This window comes from Oryctolagus cuniculus, chromosome 6, assembly GCF_964237555.1.
Source record: "Oryctolagus cuniculus chromosome 6, mOryCun1.1, whole genome shotgun sequence".
NCBI lineage: Eukaryota > Metazoa > Chordata > Mammalia > Lagomorpha > Leporidae > Oryctolagus > Oryctolagus cuniculus.
The window spans coordinates 119480186-119499475 of NC_091437.1; the positions used below are offsets into that span (position 1 = coordinate 119480186).

Consider the following 19290-nt stretch of genomic DNA (forward strand, 5'->3'; position numbering starts at 1 on the left):
CATAACCTTTCAGCTCTATATATTTTATTTTAGGATGACTCCATCTCAACTTTTACATTCCCCCATTATCTTTTTTTATTCTGAAAACATTGTGATCAGTCATCCTGTCTTGTCCCTCATTGCCAGGAGGGACTCGTCCTGGTTTCAGTCTGATCCCGTCCCACGTTGAGGGGGAAATGATTGACAACCATGACTCAGTGTCAAAAACCCTTTCGGGTTGGGCATTGTGGTGCTGTTGGGCATTGTGGTGAAGTGGGCTAAGCCACCATTTGGGACACCTTGCAGCCCATATCAGAATACCTGGTTCATGCTTCCATGCCCCTCGCCACAACCTCTCAAAAGTTACCTGCCAGGAGTCCTTTCATTCAATTAGGAGGACATTTCCTCCTTCCAACCTCCTGGGATAAAAATCACTGATTAACCTGAAAATATAAAATGCCAATAGTTAATTATCCTTTCACACATTAGCTAAAGTTGTGGTGGTGGGTCATGCAGACATGGGTTTGAATCTGAGTTCTGCTGCTCCCCAGGTGTGAGTGAGAGGTCTCTCAGTTTCAGTCTCTTCATTTGTAAAATGGAGATAATATCAGCACATCTAGAATTGTTAGAAGACTAAAATGAGAGCTGGTGTTGTGGTATAGGGGGCTAAGATGCCGCCTGCGACACTGGCATCCCATATGGGTTCCAGTCCCTGCTGCTTCTCTTCTGATCCAGCTCTCTGCTATGGCCTGGGAAAGCAGTACAAGATGGCCCAAGTGCTTGTCCCAATGTGGGAAACCCAGAAGAAGCTCCTGGCTCCTGGCTTTGGCCTAGCCCAGCCCTGGCCATTGTAGCCATGTGGGAAGTGAACCAGTATATGGAAGATCTCTATCCTTCCCTTTCTCTTTTTAAATCTGCCTGTCAAATAAATAAATAAATCTTAAAAAAAAAAAAAAGACTGAAGTAAAATCACATATAGCATTTAGCGTAGTTTCTGGAAGAGAGCAAGGGTCAGATTATTCGTGACTATTCTAGATATGTATATTTTCACCCAGATTCAAGCCGACCATGAGAGGTGGCCAACGAGTGTGCACGTATAGGCCTCTGAGCAGAGCATTTCCACAGCCGCCCTCTGCGGGCCTGCTCAGTTGGGCTTGCAGCCTGGAAATCCATGCCCTCCGAGCCCTGTCTCATGGCCACTTGAGTGAGCTTTGACACCCAGCTGTGCAGGACTCGTGGTTGGCTTCCTCCTTGACATTCTTTGGCCTCTTACTCTCCAAGTTAGAAAATGTTGAGTTTCTTACTGCTACCCCACAAAATCCATCCCATGGTTGTGGGGTAATTTCATTATTCCAGTACCCTTTATAGGAGTCAGAGCAAGATTTTAAAGGAAGGGACCCAGGAGCACTTGATCTGTAACAGAAATCAAGTACTCCTTTATCACCTGCTAGGCCTGGGTCTGGCACTCTGTGGCCCTGGTTCTCACAGTGGAGCTTCTAGCAATGCAGATTCTTAGGTGCCACCCCTGAGCTACGGACTCACACACCCTGGGTGGGGTCCTGCGGTCTGTGCTTAACAAGCCTCCTGGGGATTCTGGCGCTCATTAATTTGGACAGGAAAAAGGGCTGGAGCAAGTGACGGAGGCCCAAGGCACAAAGGGGTGTCCTCAGCTGCCCCTTAGCGCCCCCGCATGGCTCCTGCCGAAGAGACAGCGAGTTTACCAGGCTTCCTCTTCAACCGACCTCTGAGAAGAAAGAGGAGGATGGACTGATTTACTGCTTCAGCGACATGCAGAAGAAAAGAGGGGCATTTGTTCCTGGCGCCCTCGCCCCCTGGTGAGAATGACCCCAAGTCTGTGTCCTGGGACCTGAGCAACCCAATCAGCAACTGTCTGAGCAAGAAAGGATGGGAGTGAGAGGAACCCTTCCCCTGGGTGATGGAGGAGTAACGCTGCTCTCCTGCCCATCAGGAACTGCGGTGCTTTGGGTCTGTCTCCCTCTTGGCTCACGGTGGGAGATAGATGTCCATTGTTGTTTTTAATTATTTAATTCTGGTAGGGTGAACTAAAATGGCCAGATCATGGAGGGTTTTGATGTCTGTTGAAGGTTATTAAGCAACAGATGTGAAAATTTCCCATATCAAAAGCTTGGGCATACTTCCAAGAGCAGAACTTTCCACAGCAAAACATCATCTCCTTTCAAAGTACTCTAGAGGTCAAAGGCAATCAGAGTGTGCAAGACAGCTTGAAGCTGCCAATTAGGGACCTCATTCTATCCCACAGTGCAGGGCTGGCCTCTACCAGGGCACCCAAGCTTTTACCAGGTGTTAGAGGCCAGGCTGGGAGCAGTGAGACAAGCAGCGTGAGATAAAAGGCCCTAGCAGCACCCTATTATGTGTTTTGTTTTGCTTTTCATCACAGTTCAATGCCACAAATTCCACTTTTGCTCAGTGTCTCTTTTGTCACAAATGAGCAATATTCAAAGTTTGAGATATTTAATTCTGAATATTTGGGGCCCTAAGTCTCTAGACTTCAGCAAACAAAATGGTCACATGAAAATACATACATTTTATTATTATCCTCCCCCCACTTTTTTTGTATAATTATGCCTTTTCAGTTCGCGCTTATGTTGTCCCAGGCTGTTTCTTCGAGGCAGGTCATTGGTTTGGTTTCTGTAGTGCTGTCAGCTAGGAGGCTGTAGGGTCATTTGTTCTGTTCTGTCACAGGAAGCACTCACTCCAACCTGAATTGTCAAGTCACTTTTCTGAAATTTTGGAACTTAAATATTAACTGGGAATAAAAACAAGTCATTTTTTAAAAGCTGTGCGTGGATTTCCAATGTTTTTGCAAGAAAAAAATCAACTTTTAGTTCACTTTTTCCATAAGACTTTGGAGTATCCTCCTGGAACCACTGGGTGATCTTGAAGGATCTTGCTCCACATTCCCAGGTTGCCCTCTGGGAGGTTTGCCAACAGTGCCTGAGACTGTTCCCATCCCATTTGTGCTGTCACTGGACGACATTGCTTATGATTAACATTTGCTACATTGTTTGGAAAAGTAGCATGATATTCCATTTCTTTACTGTAATAAGTTTGAGCACTTCTCTCTTATTTTCATTAGCTCTTTGTATTTCTTTCTTTCTTGAGTCATAACTTTGACACATTTTCTACTGAAAATGTGTTTTCATGTCCTTGAATTACATTTTTAGATTTAATTTTTTGGAGTCAAAATGAACATAATTTTAAAAAAGATTTACTTAGGTATTTATTTGAAAGGCAGTGTGAAAGAGAGAAAGGGAGGACAGATGAAGAGAGAGAGGGCGGGAGAGAGAAATTTTCCATCCATTGGTTTATTCCCCAAATGCCTACAACAGCCAGGGATGGGCCAGGTCGAGGCCAGGATTCAGAAGTTCCGTCTGGCCTCCCGTATGTGTGGCAAGAACCCACCTACTTGGGCCATCTTCTGGAACATCTCAGGCACATTAGCAAGAAGCTGGATCAGAAGCAGAAGTGAGACTCAGCCCTAGCCACTCTAGTGTGGGAGTGCAACCTGCTGAGCCACGGTGCCTGTCCCAGAACATAATGTAACATGCAAACACTTGTCATGTGAAACAATGGTCCCTATTTAGTCTTTCCCATCCCCAGAGATGACTTCTCTGAACACCTGATTTTTTCTAGTGTTTTCTCTAAGATGTGCTCATTTTTATTGCTGTTTTTGAATTTATTAAGATATCATTTCCATACAAAAACTTGGGATACAGGGAAGCTACATTGCATAAAATCCATCCTTTTAACAATTGTTAAGTCAACAGTTCAGTGGCGTTAATTTTATTCACACTGTTGGGCAATAGATTTCTGGAGCTTTTTCATCTTACCAAACTGAAACTCTACACCCATGGAACAACTCTCCATTTCTCCCTGTTCCCAGCCCCTGGCAACCGCAGTTCTGCTTTCTGTTTCTGAGTTTGATGGCTTTGGTTACCTCATATAAGTGGAATCATAACATAAGTGGTTTATTTGATCTAGTATCATGTTCTAAGTCTTATCCACGCCGTAGCATGTGACGAGATTTCCTTCTCTTTAAGGTTGCATCACAGTCCGTGGCATGCATGTGCCATGTTTTCTTCGTCCATTGATGCACATTTGGGTTGCTTGTGGCTATTGTGCATAATGCCGCCATGAATATGAATATGGAACTATCTCTTCAATAGCCTGCTTTCAGCTCTTTTGTATAGATACGCAAAAGTGGGATTACTGGATCATATATATGGAAATTCCATTTTTAAGTTTTTAGGGAACCTCCATACTAACATGCTTTTATAGATATTTCTTTTAAAAAATGTATAGACATTATCCATTAACTTCATACTCTGGAAAATAAGCTTTCTTCTACTTCTTTTTCATCTGGGTTTTCCTTTTCTATTATTTTCCATTTATAATTATATCCCAAGTTTTGATTACACTAATATTTCATATTTACATTTTTATAACTATTATTTATTTAATTTCCTTTCCTGTAGAACTTTTTGCTTTCCCTGGAATTAATGATTATGCTACTTTTGAAGCCTTTAGTTTTTTTATATACTTTTAAAAAGATTTATTATTGGCCGGCGCCGCGGCTCACTAGGCTAATCCTCCGCCTAGCGGCGCCGGCACACCGGGTTCTAGTCCCGGTCGGGGCGCCGGATTCTGTCCCGGTTGCCCCTCTTCCAGGCCAGCTCTCTGCTGTGGCCAGGGAGTGCAGTGGAGGCTGGCCCAGGTGCTTGGGCCCTGCACCCCATGGGAGACCAGGAAAAGCACCTGGCTCCTGGCTCCTGCCATCGGATCAGCGTGGTGCGCCGGCCGCAGCGCGCTGGCCGCGGCGGCCATTGGAGGGTGAACCAACGGCAAAGGAAGACCTTTCTCTCTGTCTCTCTCTCTCACTGTCCACTCTGCCTGTCAAAAAAAAAAATTTAAAAAAAAAAAGATTTATTATTTATTTATTGAAAGGCAAAGTGACAGAGAGAGACCTTCCATCTGCTGGCTCACTCCCCAAATGTCCGCAATGGTGGGGTCAGCCCAAGCCACAGCCAGGAGCCAGGAGCTCCATCCAAGGATCTCCCATGAGGGTGCAGGGGCCCAAGCACTTGGACCATCCTCTGCATTTTTCCAGGCCATTAGCAGAGAGCTGGATTGGAGGTGGAGCAGCCAGGACTTGAACCAGTGCTTATATGGGATGGTGATGGCAGTGTCGCAGGTGGTGGTTTAACCTGCTGTGTCACAACATCAGCCCATGTGCATATTAATTTATACTCATATTCACTTGCAAAACTGTGAAGTTCCCCCTCAGTACACACATTAGGTAACCTGTTTGTTACACCTTCTCCTTGAAAGCATCCTGTGTCGTCTTGTGCTGTGTCCTCTGCCTTCTTTCTTAACCCACTGCAGAGCTGTTGCCTTGGAACTTACTCTTACCACCCTGGTTTATTGTCTTCATTTCTTTCCATATTGGGTTCCCTATTTCCTGGATCCTGTGTCTTAACTTTCCTAAGTATGTTGATCCTTGGCTGCCTGCTTCTATTTAAGAGTGGAGGCTGTGTGTTTACAAGGGACTCTGAGTGAAAAGATGGATCTCTGTTACAGCTCAGATAATGGATTGTCCCTGGGGATTGGGAAGGAAAATAAGACTCAAAAGGAAACAAGTACAGGGCTGGTGCTGTGGCACAGCGGGTCCAACTGCCACTTGGGATGCCTTCATATCACATTGGAGTGCCTGGAATTGTGTCCCACCTCTGTTTCCAATCCAGATTCCTGCTCACATGCCTGGGAGACAGCAGAGGGTGGCTCAAATGCTTTGGTTCCTGTCACATGCATAGGAGACTCTCATGGAGCTCCTGGCTCCTGTCACAGTCTGACCCAGTGTTGCCCGTTGCAGGCATTTTGGGGGAGTTAACCAGCAGATGGAAGATCTCTGTGTCTCCCTCTCTGTCTGTGTCATGCTGCTTTTCAAACAAGTCAATAAAACTTTTTAGAACGGAAACTAATACAAACATAACTATAAATCAGAACCGTTCGTGGTACACGTGGTGTACACATGTGGGACAGTGGTGGCACAAAGGAAGGAGTGGTCAGCTCCTAAGCAATCTTCCCTTTCAGAAGAGATGAGTGTGGCTGGCACTGTGGCCTTGTAGGTTAAGCCTCCACCTGCAGTGCTGGCATCCCAGATGGGCGCCTGTTCAAGTCCTGGCTGTTCCTCTTCCAGTTCAGCTCTCTGCTTATGGCCTGGGAAAGCAGTGGAAGATGGCCCAAGTGCTTGGGCCCCTGCATCCATGTGGGAAACCTGGAAGAAGCTTCTGGATCCTGGCTTCGGATCAACATAGCTCTGGTAGTTGTAGCCATTTGGGGAATGAACCAGAGGATGGAAAATCTCTCTCTCCATCTCTCTCTCTCTCCCTCTCTCTCCCTCCCCCTCTCTCCCTCTCTCTCTCTTCGTCTCTCTCTTTCTCTCTGTCTCTCCCTCTCTCCCTCTACCTTTTGAATAAAAATCAATAAATTTTAAAAAGAGAGACTAATAATAACCATGGTAATGACAATCAGAGGAGCTAACATTGGGTGCCTGCTTTGTACAGGGACTATCAAATACCTATTTAAGATCAAAGGTTTTATTTGGTTTTAAAATAATGACTTCTTCTAGAATAACAGAGTTTTATTATCTTGGGAAGAATGAGTCATTCATCAATAATGTTAGAATAATCAGCACAGATTGACAAGTAGTATTTTGAGTGTTTCTGGTTTTCTTTCAGTCTCTGTTCACCTTTTAAAATGAGACAAAGTATTGCAGTTTAATTATAAGAAGTGTCCTATGCAGGACAATGTGTATAATATATCATCCGTGTAAAAGACAGTGTATAATACATATTCTTGCATAAATCACATAATTGGCAAACATTTTTTCTAGAGGGACATTCAATATAGTGTGGCTACCTCCCAGAAGGGAATGGAATATGCAGATCTGTGTAAGTTGAAGTTGAGCTTTTTGGTAAATTTTCCAAACTTTTGATCAGGTTGAACTTTTTCTTAAATTAAAAAAAAAATTTTTTTTTTTACTTTGAAGGCAGAGAAACAGGGGTCTCCCATCTGCTGGTTCACTCCATAAATGCCCACAACAGCCAAGGTTGTGCCAAGCTGAACCCAGGAGTGGAGAATTCAATCCAGGTCCCCAACATGGTGGCAGGGACTGAAGTAAACGAGCCATCACCTGCTGCTTCCAGGATGTGAATAGTGAGGAGCTGGAATCAGGAGCAGAGCTGGGACTTGAACCCAGGTGCTCTGACATGGATGCCAGCGTCCCAAGTAGTGTCTAAAACACTGTGCCAAATACTTACCCTGAGTTTGAACTTTTAATCATGTACATTTATATTGCTTTCATAAGTAAAAAAAAAGATTTAAAATAAAAATCTGATTATGTGAAAAAAGTAATGCTAAGTTGATATTAGAGAATAACTCTAATGGAAAACACTCCATCAACATAATTTTCCTCAGTGCTTTTTTTTTTTTTTTACAGGACTGAAAGCCTCAAGTCTTCCATCCAAAGCAAGGTAAGCACTTACAGAATTGATTGATGAGGGAAGGAAGAGAGTAGACATAAGAAAATATTACAAGAGCAGATTTTTGGAGCACTTCGGAGCCTGGGTGTGCCAGCCAGCTGTCTGCCTGCTCACTTCCAGCCAGTAGTTGGCGCTGTCACTGGATCCGAGCTGGATGGGTCCAGTTCCACTCGTCGCTGTTTCTTTTCTTTCCTCTGGAGCAGTAGTGCTGCACCAGAGCCAGGGCTAGTGACCTTCAGAGTAGCTTTGGGGCTGTAAACAGGGGCCATGATCAAGAGGAAAAGGAGAAACAGGCAATCTCACAGAAAAACCAGTGAGTCAGAACCGAGAAGTGAGGAATTTCTGTGAAAGCAGAAATCTAAGCAAGTGTCAGGAGTAAGGAGTCGGTAGGGAGAGCACCTCAAGGGGGTGGCTATGGAGTCATGGACAGTGATTTTAGCTCACGCTTACGGAGCCTCAAGTAAGAGCCAGGCACCAGGCTCAGGGTTTTGTGTGTGTCCACGTGTGATCCTCCCAGCAGCCCCATGAAGCTGACACTGTTCTAATCCCCATTTTATAGATACAACAACCAAGTATTTGAGAGATGTAGTGTTTGCCCAAAATCATACAGCTGGTAGGTGTTGGGATGAAGACCTAAAGTTTTTTTTTTTTTTTAATTTTTAAAGATTTATTTATTTGAAAGGCAGAGTTACAGAGAGGCAGAGAGAGAGTCTTCCATCTGTTGGTTTACTCCCTAGATGGCTATAACAGCAGGAGCTGGACTGATCTAAAGCCAAGAGCCTGGAGCTTCTTCCAGGTCTCCCACGTGAGTGTGCAGTCCCAAGCACTCGGGCCATCCTCCGCTGCTTTCCCAGGCACATTAGCAGGGAGCTGGATCAGAAGTGGAGCAACCAGAACTTGAACCAGTGCCCATATGGAATGCTGGCACTGCAGGTGGCGGTTTTACCCACTACACCACAGCACCAGTCCCAAGGACCTACGCCTTTGTAGTCTTGCTCTAGCGGCAGGAACTGTGATAGGATAGGGATAAACACTCACAAACTACTTACTTGCTGCTAACAAATGTGTGATAACAAACTGAGGTAGGGAGTCTGAAGCGAAGAAGCACAGCTTGCAACTAGGAGACTCATGCTTGAACCATACTGTAGGGTTAGGTAAAGCTTTGCTGATAGAGGAAACCTGAACTAAGCTCCAGATACTGAGTTACCTTGATAACAGGGTAGGGGATGGGGAGTCGGGGAAAGAAGGTAGTTTCAGATACAGAAACTAGCATGTGCAAAGATCATGTGGCAAAAGAGAGAAAGCTGAATTTGAGGAAAACCAACACAGCAAGTGCTGTCTTCATCTAGGGTCAGCATGAGCCAAGGACAGAACCTCTTGGAGGTTTATCATAACTTGGTCATTGCCCTTGTATCTGGGATGCGGGAAAGAGAAGGACCCATGGTTGTTGTGGGCCTTTAGTGCGATCGTGTGTATCAGCATCTAGCACTAGTACTAGTGCTAGTACAGATGAGTTCTGTTCTTTCCCATCCAGACCCTCATTCTTCCTTTCTGCCACATTTCTGACTGTGTGACATAATCAGAAGTGAGCAACGATGCCCAACTCATACAAAGAGCTTGGAATGTAGCAGCCCGGGTTCTCCTGCACTTGTTGTAAAGAGGCCTCCCTGTGCAGTCCCTCCTCTGTTCAGAATGACTCATCAAAATAGAGAAGTAGACAGTTGAGGTGCATTTGGCCAAGGCCAATAGCACATTGTGTTGCAAGGTTTATTGGCTTTCTTTACCCTGGGATTTGAAAAGCAATTCAAATAAGAGACGAGCCAGGTGCCAGGGCCCATCGATCTGTGTCTGTTAGAATTGAGGTGGATGTCAGCTGTGTCCCCGTTTGGCACTCCCCTTCTGCACCGTGCCAGAAAGGCGCTGGAGAATGCCTCCTGCGTGGGTGATGGAAGGCTCGTCGTCTGGCTTGCCTACGCTTTGTTTATCTGGGTCTCTGCACAGTGGCATGGCCTCCACCTACCGTAGATTTGCTAAGCTCAGATTGTCCAACTTTGGCCTCTAAGCTGGTTTTTCATTTCTGTGCATAAAAGATTACTCATGGAACAATCAGAGGGAAATTGGCCATTAAGGAATATCCTGTAAGCATCCCAGGGACCAGCTCCTGACTCTCAGAAAGAAGGGCAACAAATCCAATTTAGGAGCCGCAGTAAAAGGAAGCAGGTTAGCAGCATTTTTGCAGCGTCCTTCCAAGACTTCTTTTAACCTAGAATCACTTCACAGAGCTCATGATAGTTACAGCAGAGGTGTTTCTTGACCCATGCGCCATCCTAAACTTTGAAGAATATTCAACAGCAATACTTCCTAGTCACGTGGCACAGCCCAGCCTTGCTCTGGGTCCTGGGATCACAGCCCAAGAGAAAGCCATACCTGCTCTAGAGAGGCTGTCAATGGAGTGAGGACAATGACCATCAGTTACCATGAGGGTCCCTCCAAAGACCCTAACGGAAGTTTGCACAAGGCATGATGGGAGCAGAACCAAAGCCAGCCAAGAAAGTGTGCAGAGGTTAGAGGAAGCCTCAGAAGGTTCTGTGGTCTTTACCTCCCTGCTCACAGGGGCTTTGCCTACATCTCACACTTGGAAGAGAGTTTGTTTACCCTGCATTGTGATTTAAGGCCTCTTTCTCTGCTGCTCTGGCTGTGTGTCCTCATCAGAGAGAGAGGCTTCTGACTGAACTCTGGGCTTAGGACTCATAATTAACAGGCACTGAAGTTCTTCCCTGGAGCAAGCCACTGGCTAAGTAAACCAGCAACCCCACGAGGCAACTGGTATCCCTAGTCCTATTCCTGCTTGATAGAGGCAGTGTCTGAGACTTGGAGGGTTTACATGTGTTACCCAAACTCCCAGGTTAGAGACACAGGCAGGGTGGAAAATAGACAGTCTGAAAGTGAAGAAGTTGTTCTGACCAGGGGTTGGTACACCACAGCCCAGGGGAAAATCTAGCTCACCACCTGCTTTTGTACATAAAGTGTTGTTGGACACAGCCAGGCCCGCTAGTATGCTCTTATCTATGACTGCTCTCACACTGCAAAGGAGAATTATATAACTGTGACAAGAGGCCACGAGGCTCACACAGCCTAAAATATTCATGCCAACCCCTGCCCTCCATCACTGCATTAAACAACTCCTTTCCAATTAAATCCGAGTCCCCCAGTGGGCACGGACTGCCTTGCCCATCCCTGCCAACCTCCTTGGCTTCTACCCTGGGAGATTCTGTTATTGATGCTGTCACTTTAGTGGGCCTTAAAATGCTTACTCAAGGAAATGGATTTACTCCGTATTTGAACAATCCTAACCCTCCTTCAAAAAATATAAAAATCCACCCCAAAGTCTTATTTGCTGTCGTCTTCATCAGGTGAGACAAATTCTGGAGGCCAAGATTGATGGTTCTAACAACGAAGCCAGGGCAACTCTAAATTAAAGTGAATGCTACTTCTGGAACAATCTCGGTTTTGGATGTAGTTTTTCTGAGTGGCTTTGCAGTAAACTGCTTGGGAGGGGGAAAAAAGAAAAGAAAAGAAAACCAATGTATCTTTCAGCACTTTGGAAACTGGAAAGTCCACCTAAGCAAAACCCCAAGGAGACAAGAATAAATAAGAGCAGCCTTCATGAAATCCCTGGCTTCTTGCAGGCAGTGCAGCAAGGAGAAGCCAAAGAGGGAGGAGGCAGTACCCCTTGCAGCAGTGGGGAGAGGGGGTGGCTCCTGGGTTCTCAGTCAGGCTGGGGAAAGGCGTCCACTTCTGGGTGGTGCCCCAGAGCAGGTGAGACCACTCACGCCACCCTATCCCATCCATCCCCATGAGGTTTGCTCCATCTTGGGTCACCAGGGCTGCAGTAGTATGGGAGGAAGAACGCTGAAAGCTTGTAGAAGACCTGATCTGTCTTGACTGTTTGATTCCCCCAGTGACTTCCTAGATCCTGATCCTGACACAGCAAGAGAGGGAATGAGGAACTGGATGAGTGTACGCTGTGCACAGTGGGATGAACACAAGTGCTGGAGCCGGACAGCCCTGTGTTTTCATCTAAGCTCTGGTTTTGCTAGCTCCACTGTCTTGGGTGAGCAGTTTATAAATTAGGTTAAAAACTCTTTGAAAGCAGGGACTGTGTCTTACTGATCCTTGTATTCCCAGTATCATTGTTGAATGAATGAATGGCTTTAAATCTTGGGCATTATCATGGACATTAAATGAGAAAGTGAACATCATGCCTAAACATTTAGCAAGTGTTCAGTGAATACAAATGGAAAAGACAATGCCGATTAAGTTAGTGATACAAAATCAGCCCCATTCCTTGACTTCAAGATGGGATAAGAATAGTTTGATGGGATCACATGTTTATAAGAAAGTAGCGAATACATACAAAAACATGGTTTTCTTCCCACAGAAGCTTTTATCTGCCTCTGTTACAGCATTTGTTACGCTGTATGACAAGTACCTGCTCCCAATGATCAGTGAAGTTGCTAGAAAACAGCGGTTGCTCAGTAAGTGCCTAAGATAATAGTCTTATAACACATGGAATAGGAAAATGGCAATCTGCAAATATTGCATTCAATTTTGAATGTAGGGGCTGGTGCTGTGACCTAGCTCTCTGCTAATGGCCTGGGAAAGCAGTAGAAGATGGCCCAAGATTTTGGGCCCCTGTACCCATGTGGGAAACCTGGAAGAAGCTTCTGGCTCCTGGCTTCAGACTGGCCCAGTTCTGGCCATTGCGGCCATCTGGGGGAGTGAACCAGAGGATGGAAAACCTCTCTCTCTCTCTCTCTGAATTTCAAATAAATAAATCTTAATTTTTATTTTAATGTAGGGGCTGGCGCTGTGGCGCAGCGGGTTAATGCCCTGGCCTGAAGCACCAGCATCCCATATGGGCACCAGTATGAGACCTGGCTGCTCCACTTCTGATCCAGCTCTCTGCTATGGCCTGGGAAAGCAGTAGAAGATGGCCCAAGTCCTTGGGCCCCTGTACCTGCGTGGGAGACCCAAAAGAAGCTCCTGGCTCCTGGCTCCTGGCTTCGGTTCGGCGCAGCTCTAGCCATTGTGGCCATCTGGGGAGTGAACCATTGGACAGGAAGATCTCTCTCTCTCTCTCTCTGTCTCACCTCTCTGTGTAACTCTGACTTTCAACTAAATAAATAAATCAATCTTAAAAAAAAATTTTTAATGTAGTGAACATTCTGGTAATGCTATAAAGACTATAACCAGGAAGCAAGTGGTTTATGATTTATGTATTTTATGCCAATACAGACACTGATTAATATTCTCCTGTCCTTGGCAATTTCTTAGGGTTTTCCCATCTACACAGTCAGCATTCCAGAGTGAGCTGCCTTCCAGAGTTTGGCTCATATCTTTCCTAAAGTTGAAAATATTTTTTTTTGTTTTTTGTTTTTTGTTTTTTGTTTTTGTTTTTTATCCAAGATTCTTACATCTTCGATTTTATTTGAATCAGTTCATTATGTTGCTAACACTTCCAGGCTTGCTTGATGTATCAATGACATCAGTGCTGTGACCTTCCAGGTCATAGCAGTGTTTCCAGCCATCGCCATCATGTTTGCTCACCTCCAGCGAGTCATCAAGTCCCTTGAATATTTGCAGCTGAACCAGTTTTATGAGCAAACATCTCTAAAATCTTTGTGGAATTCCAGAGGCAGCTAATTTAATTGACTACATTTGTATATTTCACTAAAAGCAAAGCAAAAACAAAATAAAGACCTCTGAACTGTAGTCAAATGGATAATGTGAAGAAAGAAGACATACCCAACCTCGAAGCAAACAGCAGACTGGTCAGAAATTGATTAGCAGTCACGGAGCCCCAAGGCAATGCTCGCCTCGCCTCGTTGTTAGCACACAAGGCCACCAAGCACATCACAAAGGTTCTTAATCTTTTCCTTTTTCTGTTTCATGAAACAAATGGTGCCTGTGCAACCATGCACAAGTGCTGTCACATTTTCTGCAGTTCCACCCTTCTCATCCACTCTGCGAGCACTTCGAATGCAGAGTGAGGCCAGCCTTTGGATTGGAAGAACCTGGAGACAACTCTTGAGTTTTTTTTTTTTTTAACTTTTATTTAATGAATATAAATTTCCAAAGTACGGCTTGTGGATTACAATGGCTTCCCCCCCATAACGTCCCTCCCACCCGCAACCCTCCCCTTTCCCACTTTCTCTCCCCTTCCATTCACATCAAGATTCATTTTTGATTCTCTTTATATACAGAAGATCAGTTTAGCATACATTAAGTAAAGATTTAAACAGTTTGCTCCCACACGACTCTTGAGTTTTAAGTTAGCCTTTGCCAACTTCAACACAATGTGTCACCAACTGAGCGTAATGGGTTACTTCTAGCCCATCTTTCACCTGATTGCAACATGAGACCCTGTTCCAACAGGGTGAATATCTTCAAGAAATGTAGAGGAGGTTGACTAGAATAGCTAGGCCCTGCTATGGGCTGATGTTTGTGTTCTCCACTAAACTCCTGTGTTAGATGCCTAAGACCCCAGGTGATGGTCATTAGGAAGTGGCGCCTTGTGAAAGGTGATTAGGCTGTGAGGGTGGAGCTTTGATGAGGCTCTTATTCTCCAAGCAGGAAAAATAATCAAAAATGTAATCATATGGCTAACTTGGCTTAAAGCTTAGTGAATTCTGGTCATTAAAACTGTCCATTAAGATAGGGTGAGTCTCTGGGGAATAAAAATGCTTTTAGCCTCTAGCTAAATCTCTGACCTCTGGGCATAGAGATGGAGTCTGGATCCAGCCACCACGTGGCTGCTCTGCTTGTGTCTTCAACTGGCCACATTTTGGTCTGAGCGGGGACTTCATTCATTGTAGCCCACGTCCTGGTGGGAGCTGCAGCAGCTCCCACCCCTTTCCAACTTGTAGGCCCAGAAGCATGACTTTTGCTATCCCTCTGACATACAAACGGACACCATGTATGCTAGCAGTGGCCTGGGAACAACATTGCCCTATTCCTCCAGTCCCCTGGGTGGTGCTCCCTAGGAGCTGGGCAAATCCTGCCTTCTGGACCTCAAAGTGGAAGCCTTTGGCTAGAAGCTCCCCTGGTCTCCATCTGCCACCCCCCCCCCCCAGCTTGCTAGGACACAGTAGCACCTGCTGGCTGGATTGGCCCCCTCCGCACTTGTAGGCCCTGGAGACTTTACTTGAAGCCTGGCTGTGAGCATTCTCTAAAGAGCTACTTGGCCCTGCTTTTATGGCTGTGACCCGTCTTTCCCATGCCTCTTGAGTTCTGCCTGTGCTACACCAGAATCTCAAAACGTGATTTTGCGCTTCTGAAAGGCCACCACCAAACACCGGAGTTAAAGGAAAGGTTTATCGTTGGGTGGAGGAAACCCGACAGGCTGGAGGGAGAGGGTGACGGCAGTCGATAGAGGTCAAGAGAGTGCGTGTGTGGGAAGCAGATCCTGTTATAGCCTTGCAGGGGCTGGGGAAGTGGGAGCAATGAATCAGGTTAGGGTGGAGGTGGAGCGCACGCTTGTGGTTGGGCCATTTAGTCGCCTGACTTCTAGCAAAGCCAGGTTACTGTGCAGGATGGCAATGGGGCCGGGGCCTAGGGTGGTGCCTCAGATGAGACCGTGCCATTTTACTAACAGTTTCCAAGTTGATGTGCTGCTGTCAGATGGTTCTGGGCAGACCCCTGGAGGTGGCTCTTCCCAGAGTCTCTTAGAAGCAAGTACTCATGCTTGAGGACTTCTCTCCATTAACCCTGTACCCTTGGCTGGGGCTCAGAGAAGAGAAGCAGGACACTTGGTCCTCTTCTTTCCTGTCGACTTCCTGTGATCCCTGGGCCTGGAAATGGCCCAGGCTTTTGCTGTATCATATCCTCCTTCCTCCGATTCCTCCTAAAGCTTAATGATGGGAAGAGAAATTCCTTGTTTTATAGACAGGTCTATCTGTTCTGAAAGAAGGCCTAAGTTTCCAGATATGGAAAATTCTTTCTCAAGACAGTAGCCTGGCTTGGAAATCAGCTGTCTTGTTGGTTATTGTACTTTGCATATCCCAAGCTGACTGTTAAATCCTTCTTTGTTTTCCTTTTGTAACAAATGCTAATCTCCTGGGAAATGGTCAATGGGCAGGAGGTGGCTGCTCTAAATGAGGTCCGGGTTGGCAGCCACAGCACCACTGGGAACTTGTTAGAAATGTAAATTCTCGGGCCCCACCCTGGATTTACTGAGTCAGACTCCTTGGAAGTGGGGCCTAGGGATATGGGTTTTAACCAGGAGAATTTGAAGTTCACAAAAGTTTGAGAAGCCTTGTACTCTGGAATACTAATGAGAGGTTTTCCTTTGACTTTGATGTTTCAAAGCCTCTCATCTTTCTCATGGAAGACTTATGGCTCATTTGGGATGAAGTCACTATAGTATTGAGTGAATGTCCACTTAATAAATGAGCCATTTCTCAATCTTTGGTCCCAAGGAGCAGATACAATAAACACTGGTTTGCTCGCTCTCCCTTCTGTGTGATGGTTTCACACAGGACAAATGCTAGTAGAGAAAAAGACACAATCCGGTGGACTTCTGTTACTCAGGAGATTAAGCGCCCTTGAATCCTTCTGTTTGACGCATGCAGAAGCATTGAGGGTCAAAGGACAAGTTTTGTGAGATAATCCAGCCTTGGTCAAGGCTGTGGGAACATCTGGGCAGAAAGGCCCCCTGATGCTGCTGTCCCCAGACTGGTGTGGTGCTTTCAGGCTACTGAGCCAGCACACAGAACTGTGTCAGAACTGTATCAGCCCTTGAAAGGGAATCCAGCGCCCCTCTCCCTCAATCCCTTATGAGTGAAATGGTGGTGGGGAAAATATTACCCTGCTTCTTTGTCTCATGTGGAAGACAAGAATTTCCAAGGCAAAGATTTAAAAGCAAGATTTATTAGAGCCAGAGATCTCCAGCCAGACCAGCATGGAGGGGGGCTCCGAGAGAGTACTCTTGGTGGTACTGGGGTTTTGAAACACAATTTTGCGGAAGAAAAACTTGACAGATTGACATTCAGTTACAAGGTGGGACAAAACCCATCAAAAGACCTGATCTGCAATCTTTTATCCAGTCTGGCTTGCACATGGTAAAACAAAGAGGCAAGAGACGGCGGCGACCTGATCTGCTGCACAGTAAACTGGGAGCTCAGAGGGAATTGTCACTCCCTTGCCAGTCTCATAAGATTGGAGATTCCTAAGGAAGTAGGGCAGGCACTTTTGATCCCGATAAAGAAAACTGTTGGGAGAAGAAAGCATTCTGCACTCTGAATGTCCACCGGGATCAACGTGACTGCCTATTAACTGTCTGACTCCTCACACCTCGGCCCCCTCCCACAATCGCCCAGAGGTTCATTCTAAACCCAGCTGCTGCAGTACAGTTTTAGGCCCCTAGAGGGAGATAGAGGGTCACATGGGTATGCAGCTAGATGGGCGGTGGAGGACACCCCCCTAGGAAGACACTTGCAGCCTAGGTGGCAGGGCAAGGTCAGAAAGGGTTGCAAGGAGGAAAAGAGCCAAGCAGAACACAGTGAAGACACGAACCAGAGGCAGGGACCAGTTGTTGAAATACTGCTCTACCTGGGAGAAGTGATCGTTCAGAAGAGAAGCTGGAGTGGAGGTGAGGAGTTTAGGGGGAGGCCAGGCCAGAGAAAGTGGGTGATTCCTGCATGAGGTGATGGGCATCGTGACCCCAGGCAGCCTGTCCCCTACATGTATCTGTATCTCTGTTTTCTCTTTCCAGTAGGCCCTGCTCCCACTGCCAGCCCGTCTATTTCACATCACCAAGTGTAAGCTCCTAGTAACACAGAACTCTTCAGCAGATCTGAAATGGAGGTTGCTCTGCACCTGCACCAGGCACAGGGGCAGGTGCCAACGCTGGTCAGGACTAGAGGAAGCTGGGACTCTGATCCACGTCTCCAGAGAGATGAGAACCTGCCTTCCTGCCCGTGAGTGGCTGGAGGCCCCAGACGGATCCCCTGCCTGGGCCGCAGGGTGATGGCTCTGATGGGGGGTTGGGGGGTGGGGGTGGGAGGGTGGTCTTGAGCAGCACAGCTGCACTCAGTCTCCTGAAAGAGGGAGGCTCTCAGGTGCTGGAAGCACTCTCCTGTTCCCACTCGCCTCCCTCAACAGCCTTGGAATAGTGCAGTCATCAAGACACCCTTGTCTTACACATTAGAAGATCAAGCACCATAATGTCATTGCCAGGAAGTCTTGTAACAAGTGAGAATCACATTAGTGACAAGATAGTGTGCTCAGGGAGAGGGCGCTCTGCATAACAGTGAGTGTGCCCCCCCCCCCCCCCCATGATGAGGCCACGCGGTGGGTAGGCCAGGAACAAGGCCGGAGGGCGAGTGCAGCAGACAACACTGTGAAGGGGGAAACCTACAGCAAGTGTTTACCTTTTCACCAAATGTTTAGCTTTTCAGGGACATCTAGGCTCCATACACAGAACCTCAGGGCTACTGGCCAATGAAGTTAATGTAGGAAGGAAAAAAAAAAGGCATCAATCTTAGGAGGAAAAGTAACCAAACCAATTATGTCATTGGTTTGGCATAACCCAGCCTGATCTTGAAAATTTCTCAGGTCTCTTGGCTACTTTGTTGTTTTCAATATAGTGCTTGTCATCTCTCTGTTTCTGTGTTTCATCTTCTCAATCAAAAAAAAAAAAAAAAGATTTGAAATGTGGTCTTTATGATAATTTTCTTTATAAATTCTTTCAATCATTTGCTTCAGTGTCAGCCATGGTGTGAAGTTATTGGACCATACAGCAGTTACCAAACTCCCCTGTGTTACTTAGATAGAAAAGTGGCTTCACTCACACTGTGGAATGCTATGCTGTTACATTGGAGTTACAGTGATGTATTCAGGGATGTGAGAAAACTCTCACTTGAATTCTGTTAAGGGAAACAAAGTAAATGACAAAACACTTTGTGTTGCATGAGCCCCTGCGGGGAGAGAGTGAGATATGAACTGTCTTACAGGGCTGGGATTCTGGGTGATACTTGTTTTTTCCTTTTCCTTGTTGATGCCTTTTACCTCTTGTGACCCAAGCATATTTTCTAGACAGTGTTAGTGAAAGGGCTGCCGTGCTAGGATTTTCCAGTCATGACACAGTGCAGGATGCTTCACAGACCCACGGCCCAGCAACCAGTGGGCATGAAGTATGCAGAAATGATTTCTGAACGAGCAGGAAGACTTCTTGCAAGCAGCCAGCAACATGAGGATCCCTGAGAAACACTGGGAAAAGAGAAGTCTGTGTTTTATGAGAACTCACGTGAAGTGTTCCCTGGGAGAAATGTGAACAGGATGGCATAGGCATGGGCATGGGCGCCTGGCAGCCACCGCCCGGCCTGTTTCTTGTCACTCTCTGGAGCCAACAGCTGTGGGGTCTGGGCCTCGTCCTTGGAGAGTGCGTTGGTTTCGGTCTGTCTCGGCTTGCCCGCAGCAGCCCACTTTGGTCTCTTTTGTGGGTGTGTTTACAAGGCCGGTACAACAGAGGGCATGTGGCCAGGGTGGGCATGGAGACCAGGTAAGGGTGCTGAGTGAGCTCCGCGCCCTCAGTTCAGGTCCACGTGACGCTCCGCCCCTGTGTCATCAGTGGGGTCAGTGGGATCCCTGTGGAACAGGGTGGCTTCTGCTTCTAGTCTGTATTCAAAGGCCATAGGGATGGAAATGGAAACATTTTCATTAATGA

General features: G+C 46.3%; 1 protein-coding gene across 4 annotated transcripts in view; it reads left to right on the plus strand.

Moving 5' to 3' along the window:
* The window catches only part of PDP1 (pyruvate dehydrogenase phosphatase catalytic subunit 1), a 159037-nt gene extending 146267 nt beyond the window's left edge, over window positions 1-12770 (plus strand). For all 4 annotated transcript variants that reach the window (XR_011389231.1, XR_011389233.1, XR_011389232.1 and 1 more), the window contains 2 exons: window positions 7520-7553; window positions 12424-12770. The gene's annotated coding sequence lies outside the window, so the exon portion shown is untranslated. The remainder of the gene's footprint in view (window positions 1-7519; window positions 7554-12423) is intronic.
* Window positions 12771-19290: the final 6520 nt, after the last annotated feature.